General features: G+C 42.1%; 1 long non-coding RNA gene across 3 annotated transcripts in view; it reads left to right on the top strand.

The window, feature by feature from the left end:
* The window catches only part of LOC136288953 (uncharacterized), a 56,342-nt gene extending 41,383 nt beyond the window's left edge, over positions 1 to 14,959 (top strand). For all 3 annotated transcript variants that reach the window (XR_010720668.1, XR_010720670.1, XR_010720669.1), the window contains exons 2-4: positions 8,701 to 8,791; positions 12,632 to 12,905; positions 14,417 to 14,959. This is a non-coding gene — a long non-coding RNA (uncharacterized lncRNA). The remainder of the gene's footprint in view (positions 1 to 8,700; positions 8,792 to 12,631; positions 12,906 to 14,416) is intronic.
* Positions 14,960 to 15,470: the final 511 nt, after the last annotated feature.

The following is a 15,470-nucleotide window of genomic DNA, read 5'->3' as shown; positions in this document are numbered from 1 at the left end:
AAAATCAGGTGAAGGTAAAGATTTAGTTCTCTGAGATCTAATTCAGCATGAGGACTTTATTCCTGCATATGCTATCAAAATGCGGTTAGCTGGTAGTGCTGACGTGGTGCTTCTGTTTCCTGCTATTTCCTGTTATTGATACTGGACTTGGACAGTCAGCACTTACTAGAAGCCACTAAAATGCTTTCTATGGTCTTTGAAAGGACTTTTCTGCCCAGAGTCAGAACAGAGGAGATTCCTCCTTTTTCGTCGTTCAGGATAGCATGGACTTTCTAACCCCAAACTACTCGAGCTACTTCTGCTCTTATTAGCAGAACTTTAATTAACAGCAAGGAGTTTGGAAAGAGGCTTAACTCCGAATGCTGTGTGTTAGTTGTGGGCAATGAAGGTGGTATCTGAATGCAAAAGAAAGCTTCACACATGAAGTATCCACAAATATCAAGCACCGGTGCAGAAGGCACAGCTTTCACCCAGGAGGCTGCAGATCCTGGATGTTTAGCAGTGGACAACTCTGTTCCTTAAGAGTTGATGACTGTTGGTAACTGTTGGGGCAAGGAGAGGGGACTCTTACAAAATACGTCCTGACACACCCTTCTCTGTGTTGTTGCCAAAGTCACAGCTCATTCCTGACCTCTGCCAGCCCTCCTAAAAATGACAGCTGTGGCTTCACCCCCACCGTGTTAGGTTGCATCCAGGCTTCCAAGCACATTTTCCCCCTGGTTGCCTGCCTCACTTTCCCTTGCTGACAACTAGAAGACGACACAACGTGTTCTTTGCTCATGTGTGGACACCAAATAATGCCAATAGGTCGTTTATGAAGGTGGAAGTGGCTGCCTGTGAGTGGCAGCAGAGCCTTCAGAAGCAGCCCATAAACCTTCCGGTTATCAAGCAGGGAGTGATGGGGTTGGCCTTTAGGTAGTCACCTGAAAGCCCTTGAGTGAAAGATGAAAAACATCTTGTTCTGAGTGTCTGGCATCCAGGAGAGGAAATGAACTTGAGTTTATGACATGGGTAGCAAAACAGGAGGTCAGATTATGGAAATGCCTTTTAAGTGATGTTTGTTCTCTTGCAGTACTCAAAGCAGTTGAGGGATATTTCAGTAGGGAAGGACTCAGCCGACCAGCTTGGCAGAGGACACCACTGTTCCTCACCTACCTCTCACCAATAGTGAGGAATACGCATTGGGTGTCAGGCTGTAGACTTCACTTCTAAAAAGCAGAAAGTCTTAACTGCTCTCCAGGATCCAGTTGCAGGCTCCCAGACCTGCTGATATTTTCAGATATGTGGGAACTATGAATACTTTGTGGAAAAGAGTCCCATGTAAAGGACTTGAAAGGACACAATAACACCCCCCCCCCCCCCCCATGTAAACAGTAATGTGCTACCTAATAGCCCTGTCTCTTATGTTCATGCCAACCTTTTCTTTCTTTGCACGTGTGAGGAACATATGGGTTCACATTTATGCAGGTATGCTTTGATTAATGCCTTTATTGTTAGCCCATAGAATGCAATCCTCATTTAAATTTCCATTTTGTTTGGTACAGTTTTCACCCGTTATGTACATTATTGGGCAGAATATCTTTGTTGGTTCACTTACAATGGTAAGTGCTCTTCTCTCCAGGGTCACCACCAATGCTTTCACATTCTGATAGGTTTAGTCTTGCTGCTGGCACAGATCGCTATGACTTCATGTCCAAAAATGTATGCCCTGTTAGGCACACTGAAAAGATGTTTCATTACTGCTATGGAATAGAGCACACTCAACTTATCTCTTATTGAAACAAAAAGGTGGGTCTGAGGTGAATTTCTCCCCCTGTTTTGCCTATCAGCAACTCTCTTTCTGTATGTGAATGTGTGTGTGTGATCATATATACTCATATCAGCTACTTTGGAACTGTACACTGCTTTCTGTGTATAGAACTGCTGTCCATGGAGCTTTGCAGCTCAGAGATGAGAAACTGAGGCACAGAAAAACTAGGAACAAGATTGTCTCCATTTTGAGACATATATTCTGGATGGTCGACTAAGATGAGATATCTGAATGAGATATTTAGAGAGCTATTGGAAACAAGTTTTTATAGGATGTCTTGAACCGAGCACAGCAAAAAGTGAAGGAGCAGGGGTTGAATTGAGCTGTACTCTTTGGTGGTTCCCCACTGCTGAGGTGATAAGTATTATATTTGTACCCAGCAGATTGCAAGACAGGGCAGGGCTAATTGCATTCTGGGACCCAGCCTGAAATGGTTTTTCCCCAGTTTCTGGATCTTAACATTTTCTTATAACATCCTGAAAACTCTTCTCAACCTTCAGAGACTCAAAATATTCAGGCCTCTAAATTAGCTGCTTGTCGTTGTCTGTCCTGACATGGGGATGAGCCCATTGAGCAGAGCTGGATGTCATTTGCCACCCAAATGGTCACCAGAGCTTGCAGGCTGAGGCTGGGTGGTGGCTGACTGTGTGTTAATGTCTCTTTAGTGGCAGCCTGGCTTCACAGATAAGACAGTGCAGTGACAGAATTGCCAAGTATTTTTTTAAAGGAACCTCAATTAATAAGCACCTATTACAACAACTCTGACTGAACTTGGGCTTCAGACTGCTTGCAGAGCAGCAGACTGAAAGCAGCTAGAAGAGAAACAAAAATACTGTTGGGCAACATCAAAACGTTGATCACAGGGTCCCTCCAGTGCAAAATATTCTGGGACACTAATAAAAATAAATTAATCCTTCCAGCCAACTTAAATATCCCTTGACATAAAGAATTTAGATTCACTATTTTTAAACACTGAAGAAAAAAAAAAAGATATCATTTGTGCAATGTTGTTACAAGATTTCTCCCATAGTCCTTAATTCAGGCATATTTTATAGTTTATATTAATACATAAGAAATCACACACAGCAGTTTATATTTAATAAGAAAACAGGAATAGAAAAATATTATATCTACAGAATAAGACAAGATTGAACTTTTTCTGAGCCATTGGATGTTAAAACGTTCTACCTCCATGAAGATTTGCCAGAATTCCTCCATGCTCCAGCAGCAGACAATGGACTAGATTGTGACTCCATAGAGCTGAATTCTCCCAAGCAAAGAGCTGGAATGGAAAACATACCATGCCCCAGTTTCTGGCGCAGTACTAGCTAACTCAGAATTTTCTAGCTTGAAAACAAGGCCTCCATGACAGGGAAAGATGTGATGCCTAAAGGGGCGGCGCTAGGGAGCAGCTCATTTGTAGTTTTGGGGATCTCACTGGCCAGCACCTCTGCAAAAGGTCAGCAGAGTCTCCTCCTGCCCTGGTGGTATGTGACAAAAATCTTAAACCACACTGTAATAACTGAGGCAGCTCCTGAGATCTTCTCAGGGTTTGGTGAAAAACCATGCTCGTCTGATGAAGGCATTTTCAAAAGATTAAAGAACTAAACTGCTCTACAGGACACATCAAAGAACCTATTGGCTGTCATATGAATACAACTTGTGTTGAGGAAATAGACTTGAGGAGAAAGGAGCATTGAGGAACTGAAAAACTGATCTCAGACCACTGCCAGGGTGGCCACATGTAGAGGATTACCATGTATCAGGCCACGTCTTCTTCCTGCTGTGTCACAAAGTGCATGGATGTTAAAAGTCGTGTAGCCTCCTGACTTTATTTGATCGGGATCCAGAAGGACTTGTCAACAAAACTGAGGTCTGATCACAGGCCTTTCACTGAAAATGTTCATCATCTTCCCAAGAAAACAGCTCAAAATATACAACTGATTTTTTTTTTTTGGTGCAGCTTTTTTCAGCATAACCATGGTGTTTTGCAATATTTCTCAGGGAGTCGACATTTTACTTGCTTTTGCTTTTAAGAAACCCATCAGAAGAGCAATAAAAGTGATGAAAATTCTCTTTCTGGCTGGTGGTTGACTCTGTACTTTTTTGAAAAAAGTCTCCATGTCCAAAGATTAGTCAGACACCCAATCAGATCCTGACTTCCATGTCAGGGACAGCTGCTGCTTTGTCTTTCAGCTGTGCAAGTCATCCCATGGAGAAGTGGCACAGATGTTGCCTGTGCTGCTAGTACCTGATAGATACACACTTTTGGAAGGTTTCATATTTCTGTGTCCACAATTTATGACAGCATCTTAAATGGATTGAAATAATGCAGCAAAAAACCCCTTCTGTCAGCAACCAAACCTGATGTTTCTCCCAGAATCTAACATTCTGGGTGCTCTGCCTCTCAGAGTAGAGATATCTGAAAATTCAGCTGCTGCATGGGACCAGATCTCCTCTAAGGCCTGGTTGCACATCCCTGCATGGCTGTGCACATTTAATTGCTGGCTTACATAGGCTGAACCCTACAACTGCTCTTTTTGTGAACAATGCTGTTGAGCAGACCTCTTATCTGAAGTGTTTTACCATACTCAGAAGGAGCTGAGTTTGGGGTGGCTTCTGAGGAGCTTGGACAGGGTGCTGTTAGCCCCCTCCTCTGGCCTTGCTCCCCAAAGTCAAAGGATGGTAGCTTTGGGGCTGTGTTTGGATTGCAAACCAGCTGCTGCACCCAGCTCTCCAGCTGCAGCTCATCATCCCATGACAGCCTGGAAACACCTTGGGCAGGATGTGGAACTGGAGAGCTCTAAGAACCCAGCTCTGTCTTAATGGTTAGTTTTGGTTTCCAGAGGGGTCCTGGTCTTCAGACATGAGTCATGCTGTGGTTTTCTCACAACAGTGGTGTGAAAAGCTTCACCGAAGGATTAGGTTACCCTATTTTCAGCAGAGGAGTACTCAAGCTGAAACTTGTGCTATGAGATCCCGTTTTGCTCTGGTATAAAGCAGGAGGAGGCCACTAGAAGTGCCAGAGTTGGGACTGGAAAAACATGACTTTTTGTGTGCATTGGTTAATCTGGCATATATACCCTCCACTGATCTCCCTTAATACCCTAGGGCTGGATCTGTGAGCTGGGCTTCAGGCAGTCACTGTTGTGGCTGGGCACTGAGGGCCTGCAGTCCCAAAAAAGCCACCACAGAGGCAAGCCCGTGATGGCTGGAGACTAAGGAAGGCTGCCAGGTGACTGCTCATTGCAGCAGGAGGCTCAGCCCACTGCCTGAGGGCTGACCCAGTCCTGCTGGAATGAATGCAAGGTTGCCCATTGATTTAGTGAGGGCCGGGAGGGTGGAAAAGCGTCAGACAAAGGAAGCATTAATTAGGACAGGGATGTGTGAGAGAGACTGCAGATTTCAGGCACTAGAGAATGCAATGGTTCCTGCAAAGCACTAAGCACTAGGCAAGTAAACATGGGGAATGACAAGGAGGTCAACCCCTGGTCTCAAAGCAGCTCCATCCCACGGGACACATGGGAAGCCGTGGAGAAGAAAAGTTGTGCATAAATATCGCAGAGATAGGTTTTGAAGGGACCCACCAGGGTCAGCAGGCACAGCTGTAAGCAGGGGTGGGACACACTGATCTGCTGCTTTTTGGCTCCTTGCTCCTGTTGAACTCAGAAGAGCAGACTGAGAACCCAGGACACAGGCAGCTGGGCTGGTCCAGCCCCATGCATGTCAGCTTCCGGGAATACTTTCCAGCTTTCTGTCCACTGCTGGTGCCAGGACAAACCACTGAGCATGACTTTTGTCTTGGTGGACTCTCCTTACTCTGAGTCTTGGTGTTTCCTCTGGCTGTGGGCCATTCTTGGGCCTGATGAGTGGACAGGGCACAGGACACAAAGCTGTGGCCAAGTCAGAGGTTTTCCAATGTAAAAATGGCATATTATCATATTTTCTCAGTTTTTATGTACGTATTTTGCAATGCACCCACTGGGTTCATGGTGTTACAGTAATTCCTCCAGCTACAGGAGGATATTTAAAGGTTCAGTGTTCAGTTAACTTCACCTGTCCATCGACTTCTGTGGGTTTTGCCCATTCCCAATAGATGTTATCATAATTCAGATCTTTGGTGCACCAGCTCAGACTTCCAGGAAGGCTGGAGTATTCCTGCATGAGCTGCACTCATGACAGTATGAAGAGAAGATCACTTAGCTTCAAAACTCACATGACCACATATTAGAAAATGTGATGTTTCTCAGCTCAGCAGTTTCACTTTTCTGAAGCACCAAATAGCAGAAGGAAGGTTTATCAGTGAGAAATCCAAGTTTAGGCAAATTTTGATTCAATTAGCATCAATATCAGTGTGAAAAACTGAAAAACTTCCTGAAACGTGAAATGGAGCTAAGATAACCCCCCCCCCCCCCAAACATATAATGTGAAGGAACTTCTCAATGTAGCTTTGAACTAGGTTCACCATTAATATTTATGTCATTAAATGGATGGGTATTTTCCTGGTAATAGTTTGATCTCACTGCCTCCTAGGGTATTAAGGAGTTTGGCTCAAGCTCATGGTCAGATTTTAGCCAGTTCTTGTTTTCACGGCTGGAGCATGATTTTATACATCTCTTTTGAGAGAGCTTTGTGATAGCCTCCAGGCATCAGAAAAGCTCCTTAATTGCTCTCCACAGAATCTGCTGACCAGAAAGAGTTCTTGTTATCTTTAAGCAGTCCTGTTTGTGTTGAAGGATCAAAATCACTCACAAAGAAAACAAAGCAAAAAATCTCCTTTCTCCCAATCCCCACGATGTTTCCAATTATCCTAGATTGCTGTCTCTCTCATTGACTAATAGCCCATCCAAAAGCCAGGACATATTACGAAAACAGCCTGTTAGCCCTTTCCCTGGAGTGTCTAAGAGAATTTAGACTCCACTCATGAGGACTGAAAAGTAGACCACGACAAGGGCTGTCTCTACACATAGCAGAGAAGTGCTGCTCCTGCCACTCCTGGGGCCACCCTGAGGTGACCACTCCTCTGGCCACTGGAAACAGGATGAGGACAAGGACCCATCCCCGCAGAGAGCAGAGAGACTGGTGATTCTCCATGTGTGCTTCACAGGAGAGCACAGGCTTCTTAAAAGCCTGCAGGAAGGGTGGCAAATTCCTTCTGGATGAGGGCTGAGAGCTGTGCCTTGCAGGAAAAACTCCATATCTCTATCTCCTAATGCATCAGAAACCAGCTGAAGATCAGAGATAAAGCGTTTTAACTCGGCAGTTCATTGAAGTCCCTGTGGCTGTACCAAACCAAACCAAACCAAAAAAAAACCCAAAAAACTGTGGTTTTCCCCGGCAGAGCGCATTGAGAGGCAAGTGGTTTGTCATGGATTAGAATCAGACCTCTCCCTCTAACCATAGGCATTTACCACATCTTATTTACCTATGTTTGGCTGCACACTGACAAGCACCGGAAGGAAACAGTGGAAAGGGATGTCATTATGCCACACCTGGCAGATGTCTGCAGGGGCAGAAACCTCTACAAATGTCATACACACTTATAAATGTCTCTGAATGCACAATCATCCTGCTTGTCTTCATGTCTGGAAAGTCACGTGGCTCCTCCCAGTGCACACTACTTTGTGTGTTTAAATGATACGCCATTGTAAGTAAAATGCTACCTGAGTGCCTGCAAAAATGCAGAAGTCTTTCAGAACAAGCAAATTACCCACATTGTAATTTCATCGAAAACACTGTAAAAATAGCTCTACCTTTCATATCCCAAGGAGGAAAAGGTGATGGAGATTTATGCTTTTCCTTGAACATGGAGATTTATAACACTGTGTAATGTATATTCATTTCATCCATATTTATAACTGCATTGATGCAGAGTCTGGTATCCATTACTTTAATCTATGTAACTTGATCATCAGAAATTTAAACCATAATTTTTAACACATATCACCAAGAATTTCAGTTTGATTCAAAAAAGAAGAGTATATTAAAATCCCAGCTGCAATTAGTTATTAAAACTGAACTTTTTTGCTTAAATACATCTGTTTGTTCACAAAGACTCTCTTCCATTCTGCCTTGTGCTGGGTATTTTACTTCAGGTTAATCCAATGACAGCTCACTACAAAATACCTTGAGGACAGAAGAAAAAAAAAAACAACACAGTTAAGGATCATATTTGGAAGAATTCCTGTAAATAAATCTTTTACATCTTGGCAAAGTGAGATCAGGAATTGAAGAGTCAATGACAGCAGTAGCCTCTAGTCACTTAGAGTGAAGTGGAAAAAATAATTCCAGGCCAAGATCAAAGGCTCCAATTGACAGACAGCAGAAATTAAACCCAGATACCATTTCATAAACATGGAGCAATTGACGTTCACCACATGGTTATTGTCCAGCAATGGAAAATAAAACATCTGTACTCCTCAAGATCCTGAATGGATGACCCAGAACTAAAATTACTCAGTAGCCTGGTGCTAAGAAGGTGTTCCATTGTTTTGTTTCCCCACTTTGATTTCATTCTTTCAGCACCATTAAAAGACGGAATACCTGGATTGTTAGAAAGCAGTATATTAAAATGAATATTTTCTGACATTAAAATTCATTTTCTGACATGAAATGACCTTCTTCTTCTCATCTTGGACTCATATTTTACTATTCATACTGCAGGTAAACATCAATAATTCCACAAATTTCAATGGGTTCCATTTGAATATAGCAAGTAATAGAATCCTATGTGAAACTAATAGGAAGAAAAAGCTGTCTGTGATGTTGCAGGAGCAGTGTCTAAGTATATAGATATCATGCTTTCTAAGGGAGGTAAATGACATTTTTCAGAATAATTTTTCACAACTTTTATTTTGCCTCTGCCTTCCTCATTGTTTTTCTCATTTCAGAACCATTCACCTGTATAAATAAAAACAATGGAAATGAGGAGACCATGTGGGAGTTCGCTGTTGAAACCTTTGCATTACTGGGACCAGCAAGGTGATGTTTTTCAGTGAAAGCTACAAATTACAAAAATTATTACTGAAAGGGATAATCATTTGCCATTTAGAATGAACTTTTTTAATAGAGAACATTGATTAGTTTTGTGTTAGTATTCTCAGTCCTCACTCCATTGAGGAGTTATCCCTTGAATAATGTCTACAAAATCTGTCTGACCTGTTGGCCATTAAACTATTTTCCTTAGGTAGGAAATTGTAGGAGAAAGACAAAGAACTTAGGATTTGTGACACATAGAGTTCCAAAAAAAAAAAAAAAGGAATGCCCTGCTGCAAAATAGTGTCTTTGTTTGAATAATTCTATTGCTTTCTTTACAATAACCTCTATATTAAACTGTGGTACATGTGGAAATGTCTTATTAAACCAGGAGCATGGGTGAAAGTTGTTTTCAGAGGTTTTCAGATTTATTGCTATAAGAGAAAGATCTTGTCCACCATAACCAGGGCTAAAAAATGTGTTCCACAGACATGTTAGTCCTATTGTATGAGGGCTAAACTCAATCTGAAACACCGAAGAGGCACTGAAAATTAGAACACAGAAAAAAAAATCAGACCTCCTTTATTCAAACTTCAAAGCATTTCCTCCACAGTTCATTAAATGTAGTCGCTGGCTGGATTCAGAGGTAGAGATGCTCAAAATAAGGTTTTACAAAAGTAATTTGTTCTGTTTCAGATTTCTCTTCAGCTGCAATGCAGTTGCCCTCGTCAACTGCAAATACAGAATAAAACATCAGCAAGGAAGAAAAAGACATGTCTCATCACTTTGAGAAATGTGGGGGGTATGCTGGGCCTCTAAAAAGCTCTCATTTTCTATTTGATTTGGACAAGTTCCAAGAAATTTAGCTACTCACCAGAAATCTATCTAAAACTCAAACTCAACAATATTTAGAAGAACATCTCAAAACTACAGTGGGACCCATGAGTTCCCTGCATTGTTTCTCCTGGAAAGATCACAGTAACAGTCTTTTCCAGAGAGACAAATTCCTTCAACAACAGTGAAAAATGCAGATAAAAAATGTCCTGCTTTTTCTTTTTTTTACTATATCTTCCACTTGCTAGCAGCCCAGCTTCCAGAGAGCACCAAACTTTTTCTCTCTCAACCTACCTTCTGTTGTATCCTACAGTATTGTGGCAGCCCACACAAACTAGATGTAGCAGAGGAACAAATAAATCACTTGCACCTTTTGGTATCTACAGAGGCTTCATCTTACATGTTGTTCTAGCAGTGGACAGAGGTCCACAGTTTCATTATGCTGTGAGGCAGTTCAGCCCTCCTGAGCCAGAACCCTTCAAAACTTGTTACCATAACAGCCAATTTTCTCCCCATTGAGCAACTCCCACCACCAAAAATATTCAAAGTGACAGCACTGCACCTCCACTCTGCTGTCTGCTGAAGAGGCTTATCCCTGTATTGTCTGCACCTACACAGCAAAGTTAAGATACAGCTGCTGGGCTTTTATAAAAGACATCTACATTTTTCTGCTGGTGAGACGAGCAGTGATTTTCTGTCAGTCATTGTGTTTCCCACAGCAGCCATCACACCACTTGAAAACAGACCCCAGGTGACCCGAATCCCAGATCCCCTCAGCCCAGGCAATATGTGAGTTGCCATATGTCGCTGTGGGTAATAGCTGACGCTGAACAGGTGTATGTCATCACAGCAGACCATCTGCAGGGCAGAAGATATTTAAAAAAAAAAAGAAAAAGGTACATTTCCAACATACAAATCGTTTTGGGTGACTTTTTCAAGCAAACCTGGGTGTATAAGGTCTGCCTTTTTTTTTTTTTCTTTCAATGACAATACTCAAAATGATAGAAGCCATGACACATGTTTTACTCAACCTGATTCTGCTTTTGTCTAGCAGTGGTCTACCTTGAAACTTGATTAATAACCATTCCAAAAAAAACCCACAAAGATTTCTTTAGGTTCGTTGCTTTAGACTCTTTCCGTTAACCTCAGCAGTGGAGAGAAAGGTGACACAAAACTGTTGTAAAGAGCTGACCAGGCAGAAGCCAAGATGAAGAGACTTTCTGAAACCACCCAACCGGCAGTTTGGTTAGTGGGGATGGAATGAGAAAGCTGTTGAAATTATTCTGATCATCCCACTTGCCTCTGTCAGCTGAGCCAAAGCAATGGTTTCTGTTCTCTGATAAGAAGTTTGGAATTTTGAATGGTTCTCCCATGTCACATCAGGAAATCTGAATCCAGATGCTCAAAATTATATGGAAGTTGTATGGTTTGGTTTGGTTTTGTATATTTCTGGTTTGCATTGGGTTTTTAGTCCCTTTTTTCCCCCCCTATAGACAGAAATCTGACATCAAAGAGGTGGGGTCACTTCATAGCACATGCCTTTTTTACAAGAATTCTGAAGAAAAGAACAAGTCCTCTCTCAGTCTGGCAAATGATATAAAAGAAAAACAGGTCGTGACAGACTTTGATTTGATGACACAAACCTAAACCTGGAATTTGTAGGACTCACTCCTGTCAGTATCTCAGGGTTCTGTGACATAAACCAAAGCCTTGGATGTTCAGATTTAGCATCCTGGATGAGGCCATGCTATGAAACTTGGATATATCCAGGAACTTCCCAAATATTACTTTTTATCAAAATTTAATTTAGGCTCCATGCATGGTAGCATTATAGTTTCTTAAAGACAAATCATTTGTACAGATAAAAGCTGGGTGGCACTATTTATGTATAATTTTAAACTTCAGGATAACTGGCACATTTTTTACCACCTTAGTCTACTTATGAGTTACAGGATTTTAATTGTTTAGCAATTTGGTGGGTAGGGGGGTGGTTTGGTATTGTTTGGCGGGGGGGGGGGTTGATATATAAGCCAAACAAAAGCCAGTAGTTACCTTACATGCTTGTTTCAGTCTCATTTGAATGTCTTCTTTTGCAGCAGTTTACAATGTCAATGTGTTTTTATGTTCTAATTATTAAGCCTCTGTTAATTCTTGATCCAAATATTGCCAGAGTCAGTGGAAACCAGTCAATTTCTTTTGGAAATTTCATTGGCCTTTAAGAATTTTAGAAATCAATATAATTTTCTAAGTAAATACTTCATATTCATAAACTATAATAATGTATAATATTTAAGGTGGTCTTTTGGTTTAAACAAAGGAGAATATAATACCTCTGAATCTCATAATCAAATGATTTCACTCATTTTCTTATTACCATGGTTTCCAGATGAACGAGATACACAAAATGTAGCTCCAGATCTCACAAGCAAAAGAATGAATTCCTGGTGTAACTCCACTGAATTTAACAGAGTTTACATCAGGGAGTAATTTTGCCCAGCAGGATTAGGCAAGTCATTTACATAAAAGTGGTACTGTACTTCATGTGTCAAGTTGATGAATTTGCTGAGAGACTGACTTTATAACAGTGGGCTTGTATCGCATGTTATAATTATTTGTATCATCCTTGGCTTCTTATTGTGATGTACATTACACATCCCAAAGGAGCTGGATAAAGAACATGCAATTCGACAACATGCTGCTGAAACACACAGCAGCTGGAGAAACAACACATAGATTTTTCTCTTTGGAGATTTCAAATATATCCAGAAGTATTAATTTTACAAGAGAGGAAATTAGGTGAGTGAGTGACTTGACTGGAAAGCACACGTAATCTCTTGTCCTCTTGGTTTTTGTTGCTTGACACTTTTTAATGTATTTTAAATTTATTGGATATTTGACAATAACATACGGCATCTTGAACTCTAGGTCAAGTAATGCTTTCATGTTGCTCAGAACCTTAAATAAAATTAAAGTTTATTTTACAAAGGACTGTTTTATATGATTTTATCACAGATCTACAGATCCACATGTTTGTCCAGAAATGCAAAGAAGCAAAAGAGACTGAAATGTGAAATTAGTACCAGCTGAAGGGAGAAATTACTTGTACAAAAGAGGAGTTCCCACCACTCCACCCACAGAAGAGTCTCAAGACAGTGGATGGCAGGTAGAGGAAACAAGCCTGGACAACTGTGCAGCTGAGAAATACAGGTCCCACTATCCGGAAGAGCAAATCCGCCAGTTTGACCTTTCTGCATTTATAAAATTGGTCTTTACACAGCATTAGGAGGTAAGAGGTGTGGTGTGGTGTGGTGTGGTGTGGTGTGGTGTGGTGTGGTGTGGTGTGGTGTGGTGTGGTGTGGTGTGGTGTGGTGTGGTGTGGTGTGGTGTGGTGTGGTGTGGTGTGGTGGGAGGGGAGGGGAGGGGAGGGGAGGGGAGGGGAGGGGAGGGGAGGGGAGGGGAGGGGAGGGGAGGGGAGGGGAGGGGAGGGGAGGGGAGGGGAGGGGAGGGGAGGGGAGGGGAGGGGAGGGGAGGGGAGGGGAGGGGAGGGGAGGGGAGAGGAGAGGAGAGGAGAGGAGAGGAGAGGAGAGGAGAGGAGAGGAGAGGAGAGGAGAGGAGAGGAGAGGAGAGGAGAGGAGAGGAGAGGAGAGGAGAGGAGAGGAGAGGAGAGGAGAGGAGAGGAGAGGAGAGGAGAGGAGAGGAGAGGAGAGGAGAGGAGAGGAGAGGAGAGGAGAGGAGAGGATGACCTAAGCTTGATTCATATCAAATAACCAACAAGGTGCAATGGGTCTCTAACCATCATCCATTTGAATGCCCAAGTTCACTAAGAAGTCTCCAGCTTCTTTTTCCCATTGACTTCCAAAAACAGTGTGGTTCAAGGCACTTTTTTGTTCAGAACATAGTACCATCAGTTCACGTGCACAGCTCTAGGATCAGAGGCATCAAACTGTGTTATAAACCTCCGGAGTAATTTGGCTCTCGCCTCTAAGGAGACAACTCACCAGCTGAGCAGCTACATCAGATGCTCCAACAGAAATTTGTTAGTGCATTAAACACTGCGCAGCTGAAATTGTTCCCCCACTGTGCCAACAAGGAGAGACTTCCCTACCAGGGAGAATCCTGTCTTGGAGGTCCCCAGGGAGTTACCTTTTGCCTTTTCCCACATGTCTGCTGGTTTGACACAGGAAGCTTCTGTCAGATTGTCCCCATATTAGACTTTGCACCAGCTTAGGATGTTACCGTTGCTGATTTGACTGTTCCAACTCAAAATAACTAAATGTATATACACATATATAGGTGGCACCGCCTATTTTTCATCCAGTCTGTTTCCAGAGTAACCTTCTAAAGCTTAGGACGAGAGAGTGCTGAGCTACTGATGAAAAACGCTGATTTCTCAACCTCAAGACTACAATTATAGCAATAAACCCAACCAAGAATAATCAATTTCATTCCCACTACAATCTATTCCATGTAGTAGCACTTCAGAACTTGCAATAGGTGATCTGGATGCTCCATTTCTGTGTGAAACATGCTTTCCATACAGTGCTTTGTAGTTGTTCAGGGCAAGCAGGCATTGATGCACTGTGCCACTGAATACTTCCAAAAATAGACTGTAGATACTGCAAAGTAACTGCTTTCTTTTGAAAAATGCTGTGACCTCCACGTGATCACAACACATCCAAAGCAAAGTGAACCTGGGCATTTCACTGTTAAAAATGCAAGTGGAAGTCATGGGGGGTAGCTGGATAATTCAAATCAGTATTTTTAGGCTCTAACTTCCTTCATTGTCTCCAAATCCAGAAGAAAACAACAGCTACCTAACGACAAGTGAAGTTTTTTCATATCTGCATGTGTGTCACTGCCTCATAGCTGATATATGGAAGCAACTTCAGACGTACTGCAAAATAAATGTGCTTCAGCTGGAAGAATAATGGTAGATGAACTCAATAAATCTTCAGCAATCTGGATGTCCATATATGAAGAGAAAAGAAATATGTAAATAGAATAAAAACAAACGCAAGAAAAAGGAGCAATCATAGACAGTGTAATATGCAGTCACATGGAGATTTTTGAACGGCTGTTGCACAGCCCGTTTTACACTTTATTTCATCTGTAAAGATTACAAAATAAAAGGGGATATATTCCCCATCATGAACACCCTCTAGATAACTGCTGAGGTTAACAAAGGCCCCCATGACCATGTACAATGGTAGATGGACCTATTTCTCAGTCACTGAACATTCAAGAATTAGGCACTTTACTGTCAAAAAGACAGTACTATATTGTTTACACATCACTAGTGCTGATAACTTTGGAGAAGTTCTACTGACACATGTGAACACAGTGAACAGCTGTGTTCATCTTTGACTCAAGGGCTCTTTGTCACTGTTTGACTCATGAGGGGTCCCACTTCTCATTCTCAGGTGAGCTGGGGGTGTAGGAGTGAGAGTTTTCTCTCAGATGTCTCCTTTGGGCTGTGACAGAACTGAGTCCAAGAAGACTCAAATGCAAAAATATCGTTTTTTGATAACCTGGCTGCACAGTGATCACGCATCTGAGTCTTGGGGAGACATCTCAGATTAGGGGGGATGATGGCTATGACAGCTATGCTGTTCCAGCTGTGACATCTATGCTGGAACAGCTTTGGAAACTGTGGTGATGACTGCAGATGATTATTTGATATTGGCATTCCTCAGAAATCCATAAGGAGACATTCAAACTTGAACTGAATTGGAATGGATTTGCAGCACCGAGCATTTTGCAGAGTAGAACAGCTGCTGGTATCCAGCATCCATCCTGTTTATGGTAGCATTTTATTTTGTGGTAAGATGCATGAAATAATATCTCCTAAAAG

The sequence above is a fragment of the Chamaea fasciata genome, unplaced genomic scaffold (assembly GCF_029207755.1).
Source record: "Chamaea fasciata isolate MVZ Bird 193981 ecotype frontalis unplaced genomic scaffold, bChaFas1.0.hap1 SCAF_4, whole genome shotgun sequence".
In the NCBI taxonomy this organism is placed as follows: Eukaryota; Metazoa; Chordata; class Aves; order Passeriformes; family Sylviidae; genus Chamaea; species Chamaea fasciata.
Note: the sequence above shows the minus strand (reverse complement) of the source record. Positions and strands in the feature narration are given on the sequence as shown.